At 44.0% G+C, this 16171-nt stretch overlaps 1 pseudogene; it reads right to left on the bottom strand.

The window, feature by feature from the left end:
- The window catches only part of LOC118517200, a 40960-nt pseudogene extending 25301 nt beyond the window's left edge, over positions 1-15659 (bottom strand).
- Between the last annotated feature and the right edge of the window lie 512 nt (positions 15660-16171).

The following is a 16171-nucleotide window of genomic DNA, read 5'->3' on the forward strand; positions in this document are numbered from 1 at the left end:
GGGAGCCCTCGGGGCCGTATCTTCCGGTGGACCTGCGTTTCCGTTGATCGATTTGTTTGTTTGTGTGAGGGGAGGTGAGATGTCTGTTTATTGCCGGGACGATAAGTCCCTTCTGGTCGGGAGTTGCTTTCCGCAAGAGATTAGTATTTATGGGTCAGTGAAGAAGCTTTGCGGCAATCGAGTGGGAACGGGATCAACCAACCGCAGAACCGAACGCGAATGAGCCGGGGTGTAAGGTCACACACAAGTACCCACATTGTTGAGACATTTGACAAATTTATGTTTAATTTAGCGTTTGTTTGGTGTGCTCTTTGGGAGTTCTTGTTATTAGTTCACGCTACTTCATTTTGGGGGGCGAAAAAGTTAACGCTCTCTTACAATCAAACTTTGAAATGTAATTACCTTCGCGGGTCAGCCAGCGATATCTATCCTCGCGTTCGTGGAGCATGAATGTATGAACCAAGTCTTGGAATTGCCCGCCCGAAGCACTTTCATCAAATTTGCCCTATCGGTGTCAGTTCCCGCGATCCTTTGGGGTGAGGTGTCGACGAGCTGTCAATTCAAACGCTGTTGTGAGCTGGCAGGAAAAGTTTATCCCACTGCGCGATTCGCACATTTTCCATTAAGCACATAAATGGAGCAAAGGGAAAACTTTGCGACGCGTGTTCCTTACCTCGGCTGAACTTGTCGCGTTCGCGGTGAGAGTTCTAGCAATGACGCCGTGTGTGGTTTTCGGTTCCCGCAAAAATGTAAGCATAACCAAACGTGTTTTGGGAAGGAGCTTTTGGTGGGTTTACAAGTCCAATGCAACCAGAAATGCAATTGTCTCAACGTGCAGCCGTCACCAGTGGTAGTTTCGCTGAACACTGAATCACTTCTGTCTCTGTGTATTTGCTGTTCCCTGAAGAACTGGGGACGCATCTCGCGTGACATCGAAACTTTGCTGCAATTACATGTATTTGGTGTGGGTGGTGGTAAAGCTTACAAAAGGTCCCAATGTCTACGGTTTGGTCTTACGCCGCTTAATCGTAAAACCTCCATAATGAAGATAGTTTATGGCATGACGTTCGGATCGCAATGGCACAATGTTGCTACAACAGCCATCCCCGTCTTCTAGTCCACTGCAAAGTTGATGGATTAAAGTGCGTTCTTGATGGGACATAAAAATAGCTACACTCTTCAGCTGGTAAAACCGATAATAAAATACCTGGACAATATTTACGACCAAAATGAAAACACCAGCAACAAACTAGTGTCGCATGATCATTGCCGGACACCTGTCACAGCTTGGCACACGCTCCACACCGGCAAGCGTTATCATAAAATCAAATGAAAATTTTCCCCACCCAAACTGCCCAATTAATGTTCGATTTATCAGTGCTTTACGATTGGGGTTTTAAAGTTGTGCGCTGATCTGGTGGTGCAGTGGTCTTATGTCTTATCGCTCGGCGTGACGCGTGTTGCGCAAGCGAGATTGCGGCAACCGAGTGCAGTATCGATCAGGGAACGATATTTATGGGGCACCATCATCAATCATCCCGCGGTAGCTTCCGGATGATGGGGAGCGTGGCAGGCTACCCTTTGAACCGCCGTTCGCTTTGCTCACCTTCTATCGGGCAACAAACGGGCTGTGGTGACTGTGGTTTAAAAATTATCATCCTTCCGCGATTGCACACCGCGAGGATGCACCGCCAGCGATCACGTTCGGCCAAGTAAACCTTGCTCATAAGGGCTATGCTAGCAAAACAAATAACCACCACGAACATGACGGTTGGCAGTGTGCCGAAGGTCAGACGGGCGAGTAGATAAACGATAAAACGATAAATAAGAACAAAAAGCAACAATGCAAGAAGTAATAATCCACAGAAAGGCGGCGAAAACACGTGGATAAACGTTGGCGACTTGAGGGTGATACAATGCTCGTAAATGCAGCGGCGTAACCTCGCGAGGGAATAAAAGTTGCGGTGCAGAACTGTTGTTGTGCTGCTGCTGTGGCTTGTGCTGCTAATTCATCAATCTTTTCGAATGGTTCATAAATAACGAACCAGTCGGTGGTGCAGAGCTGGCAAAGCCAAAACAGCGGGCAAGTACGTTTGTTTAGGCAAGCAAAGTGGAATCGAAAGTAAACTTCATCAATCTTTGGACTATAAGGGAGTAAGGGAGCTTTTTCCCTACTATTATTGCACAATTTTAAACGTTTTGTTAGTGTTATGAAATTTGAAGAATGTAGGAAACATTTACAAACCATGAAATGTAGCTTCTTAATGACATACTCCTCTAAGGACCTAAGCTCAGCAAAAAACCTTCCCCAGTTAATTTGCTCCGCAATGAAATTTCAATTTTATATCAATTTACTCAGTAAAAACCACTAATGCACGCCATCGTTTTATTGTCAGCCAAGCTCTTCAAAAACTATTCTCATTTCCTCATTTGCTTCTCCGGTGGGTTTTTTTTTAGTTTATTTGTTTGCCTGGAGAACACAACCGTGGTCCATCTTGATCTGATGGCGCTCGAATGAGAGCTTAGACTAAAAAACAAGAAACTCGACGTAGCTTTCTGTAATTTTCCCAAACTTTTTCCACCAACAAACTCAACGACGAGTCCCACCGGACGGAATAAGTTCATTTGCATTGCGCTTGCAGACGCGTCCAGAATGGGGCACGCCATTCAATTAAGAGTTTTTGCTCCCGTCGGTGCGCGTATGTTGCATAAGTTGAGGCGCAGCTGTGCAGAAAATGCTTCAACGCTAACTTTCGGCCAGCATTGCGGAGCCGATCTAGTTATAATTACTGGCATCCTTTGCAGTTGTCCCCGGCTCCCTACTCCCGACGAGGTGTGAAGTTTTATTTCTAATTACTTGTGGATCTACATAGCTCCGGCCGTCGTTTTTCCGACAACTCCGCCGCGGAATGAGTATTTGAAACATTTGAAAATCCTTTTCGAAACAAAACATCCTGGAAAACGGATGAATGATGAACTCATCACTCAGCCCGGGTTGTATAATAAAGTGTGTAAATAGAACAACACTGGGAGCGGCCTGTGGCCGATAAGGCCGCACACGGGGCAATGGTTGTGCCGGGGCATTTGTAGGTGTCATTAATCATCTATCCTTAGGAGCTTTTGCCTCGCAAGTTGCAGCAGGGAACAGGCGCACGGGGGTAGCACGGGACTAGACCTTGAAGTCAAACACCAAGTTACTACCGTACCGTATTGGCATTACTTTTGTTCTACCGGGATGTTTGTGCCACATCGCTCGATAGCCCGCTGTGTCCCCGGCTTCGGTTTGACTTTGCTGATTCGCCGTCAGCGCCATCTTGACGCCATCTGCCGCCACCGACCTGGGTGGTGTACTGGGAAACAAATCGTCCCGAGATCGAATAACTAAGAATAATAAATGTGTGTGTGTGTGTGTGCAATTCTTTCTCCCGTTTTGCTCCGTTCGATCGATCATCGAATCGAGAAGAAGCGTATTTTTTGCGAGGGGGACAAGGGGGGGGGGGGGGGGGGAGGAGGTTTAAAAAAAATGTGGGGCCACATTCTGGCACAGATTGTGCTGAGCTTTAGAGGACGAAAGTGAAACGGGTGGGGGAGGAGTTTAAATTTTGTACTCACATAATGTTGCCGGTGATGAAATATGGGTCGAACAGTTAAAGGCTTTTACCGGTTTGGGAATGGAATGATTGCCGTTGAAAATGTCTCATAATGTAAGGGTTCTAAGGGTTTAAGAGGATCATTTTATTTTTGAAAATTACGGATAGAAATGTGGGCCACCAGATTTGACTCATCGTAGATTATTTATCAAAAAGATTTATTGTTTCATTTGATTTTTAATATAAATAATCCAAATAAAAAGGGATTTGAATATCACCCCGCATTAGGAATATTGCTGATTACGGTTCTCTAATAGAAAAACTCTCAAACAGACCTTGTCAAATCACATATCGAGTGGAGTGGGTATTATGGCCATGAGTTATGGAAGTCAAACTTTTATCAAGCTTTTGGTGTCGTTAAGGTGGGCCATCCCTGGCTGTAAATGATTTCGGTCCGAAGGTTTATAAAAATGTAAAATAAAGCTATCACAGGTTCAATCGATATCACTTCGTGGCTGTTTATGAAATTTAAATTCTTCGTCTTCTTCTTCTTCCTTGGCACTAAATCCTCGAGAGGCCTGCCATATCTGACTCTATGTGCCTCGATTCTACCCCTAGCAAAGTACGGGGAGGCGGTCTTTGAACCCCGGTCCTGTCGTGTGAAGACCGTCGCCGTTATTGCCTCGTCCACCGGACCGCACCGATATGAAATCTTAATACAAGTTATTAAAAGTTACATACTATAAAATACTATAGTTCGTCTTACCCGTAGCTCTGGGCTGAAAGAAGAAATGTTGACAAAATTGACGTTTCCACTAGGCAACCGTAAAACAGGATGTTGGGGAAGAAGCTTACTTAAAGTTTCAATCTCTCTGCAATGCCTAACGGATAACTAATTTAGCCACCATAATACTGATTTCTCGATTTAAAGAATTTTTGTCTAACACTCGAGCATGGTAATTAGGACTAACAACTTGTTGAAAAATTTGAAACTTCACTACATTCAATTTTACAAGGTCGACTATATGGATGAAAAAAGCGATACGAGAACCTTAAAAAAAACATGCCCCTCTTTTACACTTGGTTTGAAATTTAATCGTTGAAATTTGACCCACCTTGGAGCCACAGCCAAAAACATAGGCTTACGTAGATAGCTGCCTGGCTGCATGAGAACGGGTTACGTATGCCCCCCCCCCCCCCCCCCGCCCGAATAAAGAAACTGTCTATCTAATTGAAATTAAACCAGCTCAAAAGTTTGTCTTCTTGCAATAAAACAATCAAAATAAAACCCACCCCCAGCTCGTCCCCCGGCTCTTGCAGGGCGTAAATCAACAGCAAAATGTGGCACATAACGTATTTGGTTCCGATCGTTATTGACATGCAAAAATAAAAACTACCAGTGTAGGGAAGAAAGTGTAATTGTGTGTGCCTTACGCTAGTTAAATTAATGCATGTTATTTTACCCAAAGCTCCGGCACAATTTTCCTTCCTTGCCCCTACTTCCGCTGGCCCATCGATTAGACGCGTATAGCTAGCGCATTGTGTGAACATATTGTAAACATGTGTCATCAAATGTGTTGTACGCTGGTCGCACACGGCAGGCAGACAGCAGAAGAAGCAGAGACGCACGTAAAAAAAAAGGCGGTAAGCAAGTAATTTAAAGCTCGACGACACGGCGGAAGAATGTGCCGACGCGTGCAAGAACCGACAAATTACTACAATCAGCGCACCCACTCGGTCTGCCCAAGGTGCCCAAAAGGGGGTTGAGAGAGAGAGAGAGAGAGGAGCCGGGAAAAGCAGACCCCGGCAGAACGGAAAGCAATTAATCAGCAGCCGGCAACACCGGTGTGCGTGTTGAAGACGAGAGCCGTTTTTTTTCGTTGTTGGTTTCCTCGCAGTTTGCAGGGAAAAGTTGGGCACACATGAGCATGAGCATATTTTCGTCTGCTGCTGCACGGTCTGAATCGGTGGTTTGTACCCGGCAGATGGTGGGCAGGTGGGACGGAGTATTAAATTAAAGGAAGAGTTTTTAAAACCCGAGCTGTGCCGGGAGCGCAGCCAGCGTTTTGCTAGCAAAAGCGTTGATTGATGAGAGCAGCATGATTGGTTAAGATTGCATGGCAGCAGACACAAAAACGGGGCACGAGGTTTTAATATTGTGTTAGCTTGTTTTGTGTATGTGTCTCGGTCTGTTTTTGTCTCGCTTCTTTTCGTAATCAAATGTGGGAAAATTATTGTGTTGTGAGGTGAGTTTCGTGAAGAAAAAGCTCATTTTTCTCTTCCGTTTTTTGGTGTGTGCGTGTGTGAATTATGATACGTTTTGGGTGAGAATTTGTTATGTTTGTTTTTTAAATAGAGGCAATTATTATTTTATTATTTTATGCGCCTTTCGGTTATGCAATACGCATCATGTGAGATGAACAGATATTGCGGGATGAATTTGAAGGATGAACTTTACCTCTAACATAAAGAATTGGGAGTCATGGAATAAGAATATAAGAATTCAATCAATCTTCAGCAAAAATGAGTGAAACAAACTTTCAAGAAATAATAGCAAAATATAAGGATTAAATTCAATTATCAATCACGAAAAATGATCAAAGTGAATAGTTGTTTGCCATGGGATTAAAATAATGCTGCCTTGGGATAATGCTGCCAACAATAATTGCCTTGGGATAAAATTAATTGAAAGTATTTATAATAAAAGTAAATTAAGCCCTTTTTCCTATACCATTTAATATTTGTTTAGTAAAGATTTTGATGGAAAAACTACTCCTCTGGAGCATGCAGTAAAGATCTCTTGGTCTCTCTCTTATGAACGAGATTTCCGAACCGAAGCCGGCGTGGCCGTAGCACTGAACGGTAAAATGAATCATTCCCAAGTATCCAAACAGGCAGCCGGGAAGTTTACTCTATTTCGCTCGTCCTGCCGCTACCGTGCTGCCGCCTGGTGGCAATGATTGTGATGGCCACCGTACCGCAGCGGCTCCGTGGAAACCGTAAAGAGGAAGCCAATGATACAATTTATGGCCTTCTTAAAAGTGGTTCAGTAAATGGAGAGGGGACGGGGGTAGCAATTGAAGCCTGGGACGTGTTTGAGTGTGTGTGTGTGTGTGAAGTACCAGCGAAGGCTCCAGGAAGCTCTGACCAGCAACCGTACTGTTCCTTTAGCTGTACGGAAGCCCTACACCGCTCGGTGGGAACGTATGTTTGTGCTTCCGTGACTTTTGCCCATCCCCAGTTTTTGGCTGCATGGGCCGGACCCGGGATTGTACCCTCTGCCCGAGGTATAAACTGTAATTTATGACTCCATCAAAACAGTAAACGAACATTTATCGATGGCGTCGCAGGTTCCCGCTCGTGTCACCAAGCCACGAGGAGGGCGAGGAGTGTTGTTCCAAGGATCTGCCCTGTAACTAGTCAAACTCAAATCCTTCTGCTCGCGCCGAAAGTACCGATCCACTCGAAGCCGGGTTGTTGTTAATTTAATTTATTTTTGTGTATTAAATTGCCCTCATCGCTAGATAGAGTTCCGAGCAGGAGATCCGACAGCGTCCCATGTCCGTACGTAAAACGGGGAAAATGTGTTTGCGATAAATATTTGCCAATTGAGCTAACCGGACGCACTTCGTGCACTTTTAAGTGCAAGAAAGCATAGCACGAGAAGGGCGTCCATTAGCCGGCGACGAGCCACGAGCTGGGACGAGATAAATCGGACAAGATTAAGGTACGCAATGCTGATGCTGTGGCACGCGCCCCCTTTTTTCGGTTGTGGGTTGCAACGACGTTGAAGTTGAAGTGAAAGTGCGTCCGGCCGGTGGAGAATGGAGCAGCTTTTTATTGGATCAATTTATCCGCACAATGTTCGATAACAGAGTGGCAGGGAAGCCTTTTAATTCCAAACCGTTCCGGGGCGTTCGTTAAGTGTGCGGCCGCAATGACAATTTCCGTCCGATTGTACGTTGGATGTGGGACAGCGATTGGAGCTGGCGGCAGTGGATGATGGATTTGCTTTTAGAGCGTTAACTTTGTGGAGAAATGTGTGCAGCTATTGAATGCTGTCAGATTTGAAGTGTCAGAGTTGTCATGTTGAGTGTCATGTTGATGTTTTTCTTTTCTTTTATTTTGGTTTCATTCTTTTTAATTTAAATTTTTCTAATAGAATAAGTTTTAAATAATTTTCATGTTTTGCTCCTTTTTTTATATGTTTTTTAGTGTTTACTAATAAAAAAGACACTTTACGAAAAGTTGAAAATCCGTGGTTTTGGATGATGTTCATCACAGCCTGGATAGATCAATATGAAACGTAATAATTTAATTTTTTCATGTTATGACTATTTTTCCAACCACTTCGCTGTAAATTGCATAAAACTCACCCCCCCCCCCCCACACCCCTAAACCAACCCTCCTATTGCCCTAACCCGCGCAATATCATGCAGCATCGTCTAAGCGCGCGTGTGCTGTTCAATTACTATAAATTGAATTCATCTTTCGTCGCTATCGTGTCGTATGCTTACCACTCCCTCCAAGGGTGTGTTTTTTTTGTCGGGGGGTTTAGCCAGAGTTTGTGCTCATGATATTATGCTCTGCTCTTCTATCTCTCGCGGGTTTCCCCACCGTAAGCCTGTCCTTGGCTCCGGAATGGTATCGGCCGTTGGAACGGGGTGAACGTGTTAAAAGCAAACTTTTCATCGTCCCCGCAATCTGGGGTCGGCTAGACGGATTTTTTTGTGTGTGTGTCTAGCGAACAGGAACGGTGAGATTGAGCTGTGAGTGGCGTGGAATATGATCAATTTAACGTTATCGATCGTTATTGGATCGGCTGATGGTGTGTGTGTGATATGTTTTTTTTCCCCACCCAATTTTCTGTAGGATGTTGCTAGGTGAAGCAGCAGCCGGCTAGCTAAGGGTTTGCTTGTTGCTCGAGGGCAACCACCCCGCGTGCGCTGGTAGGTGGTATCAGCAGCACCATGCTTAGATATCATGCATGTGCATGTGTACGATTTCTCGCTTAACGCTCACCGTACGATCCTGCCCACGGGACGCGAACAACCCACCATAACAACGACCGCAAAATTGTACGAATATTCGCGGATCGTGTTTCCGTTTTTGACAATTTGTTTGTCAAAATTGGAAGTAGTTTAATTTTGTTTTATCCAATTTTGCTGCCGTAGAGACACACACACACACATCCTGGGATTAACCGCGTTCGGTGACTGATTCGGTATTGCGATTTTGCATTTTAGGAATAATGAAACAAGCACGTATGTGTGTGGACAAAAAGGAAAATTCTATGAAAATATTGTGCGCAGGATGTTTTTTATTTCCCGGGAGAAAAGTAATCAAATGCTGTTGAATGAAAAGCATAGTTCCGTGTGCAAATTAAATTTTGCATTTAATTTTTTTTGTTTAAATTTTTTACTCTTCATACTAATTGATTCATGAGTATTTATTAAATTTTTATATATTTTAGCTCTTTTTTCTTATTTTTTTTCAGTGCAATATGATTTGTTTTTGTTCACTTGTTTTTTATATGATTATTGTTATTTTACTTTTACTACCTAAGTACTACTGCTGAGTTTTTTTTCCTTTTTCGGCTTTCATTTTACATTTTTAAAGCTAACTTTCTAACAAGAATTTTTCATATTTAATATTTAAGGAAAATTTTGCTTTATGAATCTTTTTATACAAATATGTTAACTTAAACAACACATTACAACAACATTTGTTTTGTTAGCAAAATTTTATAAGACAATCTAGCGAAGCTTCCATCCACGATCATCCAGCCAGCCTCGGAAGGATAATGGACCAATGTAATAAGATTTATCGCTCGAAGAGCTCTGTATGTGCGAGTGGAGTGTAAAATTATCATTAAGTTGTGGCACAAAATTTGCTGTCTCATGTGGCACCATGATTCTAGACAGTCAGCACCATTCGAGCAACAAAAAAAAAAAAAAAACTCCAAGGGAACAACCCTGTAAACGCTGTTTCCCGATACAGTCACAGCAAGGAGCGAACGCTCGGTTCACGGGGATGTTAAAGTTATTGTTGCTCAAGTGCTTCACATCCTGATGGAGAATTGGGTGCGAGAAACGCGGGCAGACCTGGCTACCGCTCACCACGATTCCATGGCGAATGGCCAAAAAGTCAAACTACTCAAGAATCCTTTTTCTTACAGATATCTCTCGCCATGCCTTTCTTAACCCGGGGCTTGGGGCTTTTTCTTTCGCTGCCGGGTTAAGGTAGTGCGCTAAGGGGTTGTGGTTTTCCAATAAATTAAAAACTGCATCGGTAAGTTTTGGTGTATGTGTGTGTGGAAAAATGAAAACAACACGCGACTTAAGAAGAGAAGTGCAGGGAATGCATCGAAGAAGCGTTGATTTGTGCGCTTCTGCAGAAGCGCCAGAACCCCGTGCTCGCGTTCGATTCAGTCGATTAAGAAGCTCTTTCGAGGTGGGAATAGGGAAAGAAGGAGAGGGAGAGAGAGGGAAGCCCTTGTGTGCTGCATAAATTGAATACCGGAAGCGCTGGTCCCGCTTCTTCCCGACCCCGAGGGTCTCCCGTGGCCCGGGCCTGGAAGCCGTTTGGCAAACGGATGCTGCACTTGGGCGGGTTTACGGAACGGACGATAAATGGCGTCTCATCTTGGGACTGCTGGGCGCCGTTAGCCACCGTACCCAGGGAAAGCAGCCGTTAAAATACAGACACTCTCACACACAAACACACAAGATATAAACGATGAACTAAAAATACTCGCCACACCATCTTTTGCCCACGGGAAGATACTTTCTTCCGTGCTTCTCGGCGATATTTGTAGCCGTGCCGAGGATGCCCGACAATTCTGCGACCAATCAGAATCGTTGGCAGGAGAGGTAAGAAAGGGAAAGAAGGTGGAACAGCGAGCCGTGAAAATCGGAGTGCTGAAGCCGGAAAAATCAAATAAATAAATTTTCACTTCATGCACGTTTCATGCCCGGTCGCTTCCGGAATGGTTGTCGATTGGCTTTGATTCGAGAATTGGTATCAAGTAGTAGTGCCCTCCACCCCCCTCCGAAATGTGGTTACCACTGCTCGGGACATGTGTGTGTTTGTGTGAGGAAAAATGATTTTCTCGCATTTGTGAACCTTAAAAAAAGCCACGCAAAAGAGGAAAATTCGCACCCGAGCTAAAAGTACACGCCAAAAACGGATGGCGTGAGAAAGGATTGAGTCTCTTCGTAACGTCATTTCCGTTCCCGAATTTTTTTTCGCCGAGTTTCCCGATTTCAACCGTCAACACGGTGCCGGAAAACGGTCGTCAACACGGTTGAAGGGTAAGGAGAGGAGTGGGCGCGCGCGCGAATACGCCAAAACGCCTCGTGCAGCAGTCAATTGCTTCGAATTGCCATTGGGGTAATAATATTTATGCAACATATTTTTGCCGGCTGGATTGTAATATTATGCTTCATTAAGTTTTATGCTAGCGTGTTGTTGGCTTTCCTCACACATATCCTCCGTGTTCCACGCACTTACCCGTACGCCCTTTCAAATTGGTTTTGATGACAGAATTTGGAGCTGAAAATTGCTTCAAAACGGGTTCGAAAGGGAGTTGTGGGGGCGCCTGTTTTTTTTTTTTTATTTGGCGAATGGTAGTACAACCCATCCCACACCCTAAAGACCTGTCCTTGATCCTTGGTGGTTAGGAAAGAGTCGCGCGTTCGCTGTTGCTTCATGGGTAATAGGATTGACAGCCACCAGGAAGACGGTTCGGCGTGGAAGACTTGCAAAAATGTGCTTCGTGACATGCTGATGATTAGGAGAGCCTTCTTCTTCCTCACATTCCCCTCCCCGTTTTTTCCCTTCGTTAGGCTGCCTAACTGTGTAGGTGTGTGTGTGTGTGTGTGTGTGCTCGGCTTATCGCCACGTCGCAAACACCATCGAACGCTATTAAATTGATGTAAATTGTGATACAAAAAGGAAGCGAGCTTAGAAGTCAATACATTTTGCCAGCACCATTTATGAGACATCGGATGGAACCGTGGGAGGGAAAATGGGTAGAAATGTGGTAAGAAGACCAGGTGAGAAAAACACAGCTTTTCAACACGCACCATTGGCTTTGTGCCAGGTGATGGGTATTGAAATGGAAGAATCGCTTTGTTGGTTGGCTCGTAAACGCGTCACTAACACACACTATTGGCTGTGTGCAAATGAATTCTTTAGAAAATGGCAATAATTCATAGCATTGTTCGGGGGGAGATTGTGGCGTGTGTAAACATTGTAATTAAATTAGGCTAATGAATAGATAATAGTGTAGTGGCGGTATGTTGAAGCTTTAAATTAATTGTTTGCGGGGCAATTGGATTAGGAAATTGAATTAAAATGTGTTTTCACACTGCTATAATGCAAAGTTATGCAGTTTGACACCTTTTGCCCTTCCTTAAAATGGAATCAAAATTCTTCCTAATGTTTTCCCTCTCTTATTTGTGTCTCTTAATATAACTGTTTAACTTAGCAATACGGCCAGGCCGTTCTTTATGAATAAAAAAAAAAAAAAAAATAACTGTTTAACTTATGATGAGCAAACTTGTATTTATACATTTTTTAGATATTTTTTTACAATGCAATTAGATCAAAACTAAGTTCCAAAACCATTTACGTTGAGAAGTTAAGCAATTTTAATTTTTTTTTAATTTTTATTACTTTTTTTTATTCTTTACTTTTATTTGTTTACCTTCGTTTTTCTTCCGTTTTATTTGTTATACTTTTTTATTTTTACCCTTTTATTTCTTTATGTTTTCAAAAGTTTTTTATTTTCTTATTGTTTTATTTTAGCTGATAGCTATTTTAAAAGCCGTTACTGTAAAATTATTCAATTTTTTTTTTGTTTATGCATTTTTTTACTATAATTTCTGATTTAGATTTTGTGAAAAGAGTTTATGCTTATTTTGCACAAATTTTCATTTTTTATTTCTCATACATCCTTCCAGTACAATCCAACTTATACCTTCACCCGTGTTTTCGGTTAAGCCCGTATTTGAATTAGGTCTTTTGTGCTATGCTTTCCAAATGCTAAGGGGACGCGTGCCACGCCATCTTGTGTGCATTCATTCGGGTGGAATAATTATTCTGTAAACAGTTTATTGTAGAAGAAATTCAATAACTGCCGGGATCGTTCGTATGTACGCACGTGGGACGGGAACGGGAAGAGGTGAGGCTGGCAGGGCTCGAATTTAAATAACAAAAATGGGTAAAACAAACAAAGGGGTTCACAATGTGCACATAATGATAAATATTCAATTAGCAGTTTACCCACACGACGTAGCTTTCGGGTTTCGGGGGCTATAGAGTGCTTCGGGAGCCTTGTTTTGGAGCTAGCTGTTTAGGGAAGGAGGCTTTAGCAAATAACGGTGAGATGAAATATGGGAAATGAGCTGTCGGTTTTTTTGCGTGTGTGTGTGAGTGTGCCCAGCTCAGTAAGTCACAATTTCAGGAATCAAAATGCGGTCCAGCGTCTACAACAGTGCCGTATCGGTGCTCACCTATTGGACTATTTAATTGCCCGTAATGGGCTTGGTAATTTTTGCCAGTTTTCGAGCAACTACCGTGCCGCATTCACGGTGGACACGGTGATGCTGTGTGTTCATTAGACTCCCATTAGAGGTGGACGAGAGATCTTTTTTGGAATCGGTCCATTTCTCCATACGCCGGGTCGGTCATGTAATGCCCGATCGGATGCTTTTGCCAGATCAGATGCGATGGACAGCTAGATGCGTCCGGGCCGATTCGGCAAATGACTTTAAACGAGTGGCGTGGGCTTTTGGGTTCGATGTCGGCCCTCCATTATGCAGTGCCAGTCGTGCCTACCGTCGTCGTCGTTGCGTACGTGCAATTATGGAGCGACCGAACGAGAGCGATACCGAGTGTGTCCAAAAAAGTACGCACCGTTTACTGACCGTAAGCCCTGTTAATAGGGGGAGTACGCAGTGTAAGCTCTAGGATGTCGTCAAGTGTGGCCTGCAGATGGTGGTCGTCGTCTGGTTATGTCAATCAAGTGTAGTGCAGCAGGCAGGTAGGTGGGGGCTCATCATCATCGGTGAGTGCTTTTCTTGTGCGGCTGAGTGATGAATCGGTTGTGTAATCGCATTCTCATATAATGGATGCCATTTTCCGAAAACTGGTACCCTGACACCCGAAGGGTTATCTCTTTTCGTCGTCGCCCAAGGTACACCGATTTTGGAACCAATTTCAGATAGGAATGGGCTGTGCATGACGCGCGCGTGGCATAATTTGAGAGCGGCAAACATCACACGCAGAAGTTTCATTTGCATTAACAATTAAAGTGTGACGATGATTGGCTAACGAAGATTGGCCGTTGGGAGGGGGCTCGATTCGCTTCGGATAATTATTCTGAGCATTACCATTTTTGGGGTGGATCAAAATTGTTTGGTTAGTGGCTTATTAAAATTAGCCCTTGGAAGAGTGGACGGATTTGGTGAAGGTAAATGTACTTTTGGATTTTAATTAAGAACTGACAGAAGCCTGTCGATGGCATGGAGCACTTCCTTATAGTTCTGGCTATTTAGTACTATAATGTACTATTGTACATTATAGTACTAAATATTATTACGAGGTATATTATTACCTCGATATTGGTATATCGAGGCCAAGCGAGCTGTAACTTGATTGGTCCTACTAAGAGTTATATCTGCATGAGTTGATCGTCGATATTGAGGCTCATCTGCAAGGACTCCTTCGACGAGGACTCTTGTGGGAAACCCTCTGATGCTGTCCAAATTATGGATGAAATCTTGAGTAATACTGAGCTATATTTTACCAACTTGTCCACTACTTCACAAGGACATAAGTTGATAAGTGATATAAAAGAAGCTATCAGTAGAAGACTCTTTATCAGACTATCTTATTCTTAAATTTGATTCAAAACTCCTAGAAAACCACCATATTTGATTAACTTTTTAACATCTGTCCAAAATACTCAATACTCTTTAGATCGAAAGCAGATTGTAATTACATCCTTCCATCCGATGGCGTGCATGCCAAACCCCCGATCCCATCTTGTCCGTTTACACATCCCAATCCAAATTGACATCGATGTGTATTGCAGCATGCATGAGCGGGGGTCTTTTTCCCGATTGACACCTTCACACAGGGATATCACCGAGGGTTTTGCCTGCCCGAAAAAGTCTCTTTCCGCTGGGTGCATCGTTCCCGGCGCCACTAAACCCAACCTACAGTGCTGTAGTGCGAAACGAGTGGAAAGCTGGGACTTACCTTGGCTAATTGAATTACCACTCAAACCGCTGGCGGCCGACAGGGAGGACGGTGGCTGGAGCCGGTCCTCCATTTCGCGCAACCGCGACGTCAGGCTCTGGGTGTGCAGGAACAGGAACAGCGTGCACGAGATTGCAATCAGTGCAACGAATTCGGCGTATCTGCGGAAGATAGAGCACAGAAGCGAGCGATGAGCGAAAGCTATAAATTGAGACGAATTCAGTTGCGCTGCGGTACATCATCATCATCATCATCATCATGATGATTACGCGGTGTGCTCCAAATCCTCGGTTCCCGTGTGGGGCTACCGGTACCGGTTTCTAGGGTTTGTAAGCATGTAAAGCATACAGGGCGCGGGCGACTCTGACGTCTCCAGCAGACCGTACGCTAATGACAATAATGGGATGGAAAAACTAATAATCCTGCTCGAGCGTCTAGCTTTTCCGGCAGTGTGGGACACGCCGTAGCATGATGCCACTGCATCGCCACGCTTATCCACTCACTGGCGGTTTTGAAGTGTTGTTCCGTTCGCAGTTGACGAATCGGAAGCGGCTAGGTGTATGTCCCATGTCCCCAAAACATCAGCGAAAAAAAAAAAAACTCGGGAAGCTAAACGGGATGATACGCGAATATGGCGGGGGTTTTTCGGCGGGTGGTAGTGGTAGTGCGGTTAGTGGCAATTTTCTGATTAAATGAAATGTGTCGATGGATTACAACCGTTTCGCTGGCAGGCTCAATGATGCGTCTGGTTCTCGTTTGCTCGCTCGCTCTCTCGAATGACTGAGTCCGTGGAGGTGTTGTGAGGCAGTTATAGATTGAATTTGTTGGTGAAGTTAACAGCCCACTTGTCGCTTGGGCTGGTGGTTTGGGTTGATGGCTCTAGTGTGGCTAGAGCTGGCAGTTGAGTTCGGTAAACCATTAAAAGCTCCGAAGCATATCGCATTTAATTAGCTGATTAATAATCATAAATTTGTGTTCTAGTGGCAGCTTTGGAGGTGTAGTAGTAGACAGTTTTGTGGTAAGGCCTCGCTGACCGTGATTTGGGGCTGATTTGACAGATTGTCATGTTTAATGTATTGGCTAGGAGTTTTTAACAAATTCTGTTGAATTGAGCTCTACAATGTTTGTTGGGTTTGACTTGCCACCGACTTGGTGATCATCGATTCCTGAGGGTCAGAGCCCTTCCTGAGCTGACCGAAATAGTTCTGGTTCTACTGATGACTCCAGCAGATTTAATGAAGTGTTAGGAGTTGATGGGAATTCTTCAACTAGACGTCATGGAATCGAACTTTGGACTCCAACTTGGATAAGAC

The sequence above is a fragment of the Anopheles stephensi genome, unplaced genomic scaffold, assembly GCF_013141755.1.
Source record: "Anopheles stephensi strain Indian unplaced genomic scaffold, UCI_ANSTEP_V1.0 ucontig64, whole genome shotgun sequence".
Lineage (NCBI taxonomy): Eukaryota > Metazoa > Arthropoda > Insecta > Diptera > Culicidae > Anopheles > Anopheles stephensi.